The 6,707-nt window shown below is 47.4% G+C and overlaps 1 pseudogene; it reads left to right on the plus strand.

The window, feature by feature from the left end:
* The first annotated feature begins 547 nt into the window (after positions 1 to 547).
* On the plus strand, positions 548 to 6,375 carry Smim15-ps1 (small integral membrane protein 15, pseudogene; annotated as a pseudogene).
* The last annotated feature ends 332 nt before the right edge of the window (positions 6,376 to 6,707 follow it).

Raw genomic sequence — 6,707 nt, forward strand, 5'->3', positions numbered from 1 at the left:
CTGGTGTCTCAGCTGTGCCTGGTGAAATGAGCTTTCTAATATGTATTAAATGACTGTAACTATAAAATTAAAACTTAGGAAAATGAGGCCTTGGTTTAGAAAGTTGGAAAGTATTAACTGTTCAGTGTGATGTGCAGAGGAGCTATTGAATAGAAGAAACGTGGACTCTGGTCCTGATGCTGCATCTTTCCAGTTGGGCACACTTGGACAACCTCTCAACTTCATCATCTATGAAGTAGCCATAATGAGGTATCCCTCACAGAACTGTTGTAAAGATGAGATGAGGAGTATACGCAACAGCCTGGCACACAGTAGGCACAGTGTGAGCACCAGGCACACAGTAGGCACAGTGTGAGCACCTGGCACACAGTAGACACAGTGTGAGCACCTGGCACACAGTAGGCACAGTGTGAGCACCTGGCACACAGTAGGCACAGTGTGAGCACCTGGCACACAGTAGGCACAGTGTGAGCACCAGGCACACAGTAGGCACAGTGTGAGCACCTGGCACACAGTAGGCACGGTGTGAGTGAGCATCAGGTTTCTGTTCTGAATATCCATCGGAAGAAACTGCAGAACTGGAAATAAGTGAGGGTCTCAAATGCAGGAGCTGTGCATTTTATAGTTTCCTGTTTAGTACAAGAGTCCTCCCTAAGCACTGCGTGCTTACAGTGGAGACCAGACAAAGGCCACCTGGGTGCTGGTTCACCTTTGACATGAGCTCTCTGACACTGAGTCCTCACCTATCTGGCCTGTTTCCATGGTATTAACATTAAGAGGTTGTATTAAGTGACTTTTAGTCCATTAAGACTCGAGATGCCATAATTAAAACAGGCAAGCCATCCCACCTTAGCCTAGGCAAAGCTGCACCCTACCGTAGTCTAGCCTTCCGAAGACATGCAGACCAGATGTTTCCAATCAGACATAAAAGACTCCATTCTTTGGTATTTGAGGGCCAAAGGAAACTAGAGAATTTTTAAAACGCATACAGTAAATGAACTTTCCTTTTTCCCCTGATTTCTACATAGCTGCCCAGATGGTGTTCAACTTAAGTCACGAAAGAAAAGCACATATTACGCACCTTTGGGTTGGGATTTACTCTGTGAATCTATGGCCCTGAAGGAAAGTGTTTTTGTTTTAAGCCAAGAAGTCGATGCAGGCAATTCTCAACTACAACCCAGCACCGGCCCGGGCACCCACACCGATGTGGCTGAAGCCAGAGCGCAGTGGAGAGTGGCTGGGAGGGATGTGGCTAACTTCCTCCCTCCTGTGGAAAGTTCCCTGGCCTTCCACAGTGTCTCACCACGGCAGAGGATGAGACGCCTGCTTTACGGGCCCAGAGCTGCAGTCAGCAGGTTAGCAGCCCTGGCTTTGCTTCTCCGAGTGGGGGAGGGGTGTCAGCTGCTCAGGACTCCCTCCAGCGACTGACCACAAAGCTTTCAAACGCCCCGTTGGCAAGGCCCCTGACTTTACTCAGCTGAAAACTGAGGATCTCATCTGGGAAGGGTCAGTTAAAAGATGACAGCGTTGCCCAAAGTAAACAAAGGGAACAACCACAACCAAATCCTTCTGAGCAGCCTTTCTTTACAATTCCCAGCCCAGCCTGCCGGGGCTCCGGCTCAAGTCCCCACCCGCTGCCTCTGATGCCCCCATGAGGCCTTGTCTGAGTAAGCTTAGCTGACCTCAGGACTGCAGCCTGTAAGCCTGCCCTCCCTGCCCTCTCCCCTGAGCGCAGAGCTGTTGAGATTAGAGTTTAAAGCTGCAGCATGAAGACTAGCTCATTCTTCAAGATCACCGAACACAGAACAGAACACAAGAAATGAGTAAACGCTGCTTAGCGAGGTGGATCCAGAGGAAGTTTGGGGCCTGACCTGGTCTTTTTCTTCCTGGTCTATTCAGCACTCAGGTCCCTGTACACTGTTTCTAAGAACTATGAAATAAGAGGCTCTCTGTCCACTTTTCCTTTGTTGTGGAGCCAGAGTCTCTCCTGGAACTCACGCTGTGGAGCAGTGTGACTTCGAACTCACAGCCATCTGCCTGCCTCGGCCTCCTCCCAAATGTTGGGATTAAAGAGGTGCATTCCCTTGGGGGTTGGGGATTTAGCTCAGTGGTAGAGCGCTTGCCTAGCAAGTGCAAGGCCCTGGGTTCAGTCCCCAGCTCCGAAGAAAAGAAAAAAAAAAAAAAGATGTGCATTCCCACTTTATCTTTTTTTGAGTTTTATTTCTTTTATGTGGGCTTCACCTGCATATGTGAGCCTTATACCAGGGAGGCCAGAAGAGAGTATCTAACTCTCTGAGACTGGAATCCCAGATGATTTGGGTACTGGGAATTGAACCAGGGTCCTCTGCAAGATCAGACAGTGCTCTTAACCTCTGAGCCACGTCTCTAGCCCCATCTGTCTGCTTCTTGATTCTAAGAAAATCTTACTCTGTTGATCTTGAAGCCTGTCTAGAAAACAAATTTTGAATTTAGACTCGATCAAGAGGTCTACTAAGGCTTCCACTTCGTGTGCCTTGTTCACAAGATATGTTCAGGTTACTCCGAACTTCTTTAGAGCATTCTGAGGACAGCTGCTGAGTAAAGGAGAAATGGGCGCTCGGGACCATAAACCCCTGGAATCCTGTCACTACACTAGCTGTGTGGATTAATACACACAGATTATCTTCTCTAACACAGTGTTTGCATTAGTCAGGGTTACAGGGTTACTGTGACTAAAGCAACCTGGGGAGGAAAGGGTTTATTCATCTTACTCTTTCTCATCGCTGTTCATCATTGAAGGAAGTCAGGACTGGGACTCAAACAGGGCAGAAACCTTGAGGCAGGAGCTGAGGCAGAGGCCATAGAGGGGTGCTGGTTACTGGCTTGTTCCTCTTCCCTTGCTAAGCCAGCTTTCTTAGAGAACCCAGGACCACTGCCCAGGGATGGCTCCACCCACAGTGGCTGGGCCCTCCCCCATGGATCACTAATTAAGAAAATGCCTTACAGGCTTGCCTACGGCTGAATCTTACTCAATTGAGCTTCCTCCTCTCTGATAACTCTAGCTGTGTCAAGTTTTTATAAAACCAGCCAGGACAGATTCTTCCTTATAATATCATGGTAGGGGGGAAGGTTCCCCTGGCATGCAACGCGGCTTGTGACAGGCCGCTTCAGCTTCCACCAGTCCCCAGCCCTCGGACCCTGCTTGGCTCTGCTAGACAAGATAGGGAGGGCCCTGAGCCAGGGTGGTTGTGCCCAAGGTGCAGGGGAAGAGTGAGCAAGGAGAAGTCCTAAGGAGGAAAAGTCAAGAGGGAGGATAGCAGCAAAGAGCCACCGAGTGCCACACAGGGCCGGAGACTTTTGGCTTTGAATGGAAGGATATTCCTGAGCGTGAAAAAAGAACACGTAGATCCAAGACTCTGGTGCCTGGGAGATGCTCCGCCTGGGACGATATCTTTGCCACAAACCAGAATTTAAGCCTCTCCAAAATGTGTGGTAGAACTAAAGAAAAAGACACCAGCCAGCGGTCCTCAGAACTGCGGCTGGCTCCCTCGATAATTCCAGGCAAAGATTAGAGATCGCCACTGCAGCCTAAGATGCTTGATGTGAAAGCTTGGGCAGAGAATGGCGCGAGCTGCAGGCACCCACGTGGCTTCCTCACAACAGTGGCTTGGCCCTCCAGTCAGGGTTCCTAGCTAGCGCAGGATTGGCCTGGAATTTGACCAAGATGGCTGAAGCCAGGGGGAAGGAGCAAAGGAAAGGGAAAAAAAAAAGTCAAGAAAATATTGCAAAACAACTGAAAAAGGATTGAAGGAATGCACAGGTTCTAAAACTAGTGAAGTCATCTGGAAAACCCTTCGCACTGGGAGGACTACATGGTTTCCTTGGACTTCATGATAGCACTTTTTAGCAAATTAAATCGAACTGTACACTGCATACAAGAATCTTGTGGTGGCCGAAACACTGTAGTAATATCTGGGATTGGAAAAAGAAGTTTGTTGGTTTCTACTGACAGGTAATATAAGCGAGCATTTATCACACAGGCGAAACACACCTTAGCACAAAAATTCTGCTGCAAAATCGCACTCTTGTGTTCACCGTGAGGCAGAGACTACTACATTCTACACCAGCCTTCTGCTGGGTCTCAGTCAAAATACGAGTCACTGAAGAGGTTATGTAAATTACCTTTAAGCTCTGTATGCTCAACCTGTAATAAAAATTCTCTAAACTGACCACCATTTGCTATTTGGGAACTTATGTATGCACACGGAAAACTGTATTTTTGTGACAACTGCTGCAAACCATTGTCTTGCTGGGTCAAACACTGCCCACTGGATAGGAGAATTTTCTTACTTCAAGTACATGAGGTACTAAGAAGAGGACCATGGTGCATACCTGGCAATGATGTCATACCTTGGGCTGGGTTTTTTCTTAGACTCTTGAGAGCAGTGAAATAGTTAACTGCCACCAGATAACTTGCCGATGACATAGATCCAGATTTGGGTTTCGTTCTTTTTGTAACTAATAATGGAAATGGTGTCTTGTCCCTTTTTGCTCATGCAGATTCAAAGTGAAAATTAAAAACTCAAGTGTATGAAGTCATACTTCATAAATGATAGAGGTTTAAATTTAGGAAACATTGTATGGGTGTAGTAGTGACTGCAGAAGCCAGATAAAATGGCAGTTAGAAGAACAGAGCTAAGGGTCTTTCAATGGCGAAACAGACATCACACTGTTAAATGTGGCTTTCTTAGACTTTTTTGGGGGGGGGAATGGGGGCTTCCAAGGCAGGGATTCTCTGTGTGGTCTTGGCTATCCTGGAACTTGCTCTGTAGACCAGGCTGGTCTCGAACTCAGAGATCCTCCTGCCTCTGCTTCCCCAGTTCTGGGTTCGAGTGTGCACCAGAGCTTTTCTAAATGCTGTAGCTCCATTTGCTGCAGTATTTAGTGACTTAGTAACATTTTCTGCACTTCTGCTAATTGAATCTGAGGGTACAGCATTTGTCAAATAGTCTTGATAAAAATGAAACTAAATATTGAAATAAATTTGTTATTTTTAATGAACAGATATTATCTTGGTAATTTTGTGGGAGGAACTATATGCTATACTTAGTGCAGAAACATAAGAAATTGTTAATAGTTCCGGGACGGTTACTGTCCTTTCCCAGATGAGGAAATTTAGCCTCAGAAGTTTAAAGACGACGGTCATGTAAGGACTAGGAAGAGAATTAGAACTTTGCAACTTCCTAATTCCATGTCAAGGGCATTGGCTGCCTCGTCACTGCATGTGGACACAGAGTCGGTGGCTCTGGGCCACTGTCAGATAAGAGTGTGTTCTTTGTTAGCCCACACATGCAGAGGGCAGGAAATGGATGCCTCAGGGGTGAGGTCGCTTTTCATGTGCAGCTTTTTTTTTTTTTTTTTTTGTAAACCAATAACAAAGGCTAATCAGATACCAGTCAAGGGCATTAAGGCTGCCAGTAATCTCTACCACAGACCAAAGGATGCTGACTGGTCCCCAGGGGTAGGTCTGCGATGCTTAGAAACGCTCAGTCTTCCTTTTCTCTGGGACTACATCCCACTTCCTTGACGCTCAAACAAGCATTGCTTACCTTGATATTGATTGAGCCTTCTTCACTCTCTGGGGCTACACTTTTGGGGCATTATCTGATTCCCCTGAGGACAGTGAGTGCCAAAGCAGAGCACCCCGAATGATGAGCTGAGGTGGGCACTAGGAGGGAGTATGTGAAAGCTAGCTCCCATGTAGCTCCTGTTTTAAAATCTAAAGAAGAGATTCAGCTTCACCAACACTGAAGTAGCACAGCGTAGGGTGTAGACAATCATTAGTAAGTGAGGTGGCTGGGGTGTGCACTCAGTCTTTGGGTTTTGTTTGCTAACAGTGCTCGGAGCTAACTCTCAGAAGGAAAGAGAGCTCTTCCGGGCAGGGCATGTCTTGTTCTAACTGTATCCCCCACCCCACCCCTGAATCCTTTGCTAGCACTAAATGATCGGTCCCTGGTTAAAGGGATGTAACCCTTATGAGAACCCGATTGACTTTCTTTTTCCCTTCCTTGTGCCATCCACTTGGCATGAGCTATGTCTTCTTCAGTATTCTGCCGAGACCTGACCAGATAACAAAGCTGCTTGAGAAGTGTGAACTGGACGTTGTCACGGAGAGGAAGATGGAGGCATGTAATATTTTACGTGTTTCCACGTGTCCCCGAGGCAGCAGTTACTGTAGGTGGGCAGACGTACACTACGCAGAGGCACAGCGGAAGGGAAGCACCACAGGACTCATGGGTGTGACACGCTGGGCTCAAAGCTGTGCAACCTGAGGAATGGGGGCTGGGTACCTTCAAATGGCACTGCCCTGCAGCTCCCCCTCACAGCGGCAATGGCGGAGGCAGGTTTGGGGAGAAAGAAAACCCAGTTCTGCTACTGTCCTGGTCGGGTGATCTTGGGCAAGTCCCCAGCAATCCCCACCTTTTACCCCAGGAAAATGGTTCTCTTCCTGCACGTTAAGTGAGACTGGGTGGTTTTGGAAGACTCTCCATGTTCTAAAGCAGCCCTGAGTATTAGTGAAACATCTGATTGATGAAAGCAACTGACATTTTGAGTTTATAAGGTTGGATGAGCTAAAAATACCATATTGCTCCCAAATCTTCCATGGCCCATGACTGTCTCGCCTCAGGCACTGGCTGTCCATGCAATGCCTCTGGACCATCCAGTAG

This window comes from Rattus norvegicus, chromosome 2, assembly GCF_036323735.1.
Source record: "Rattus norvegicus strain BN/NHsdMcwi chromosome 2, GRCr8, whole genome shotgun sequence".
Classification (NCBI taxonomy): Eukaryota; Metazoa; Chordata; class Mammalia; order Rodentia; family Muridae; genus Rattus; species Rattus norvegicus.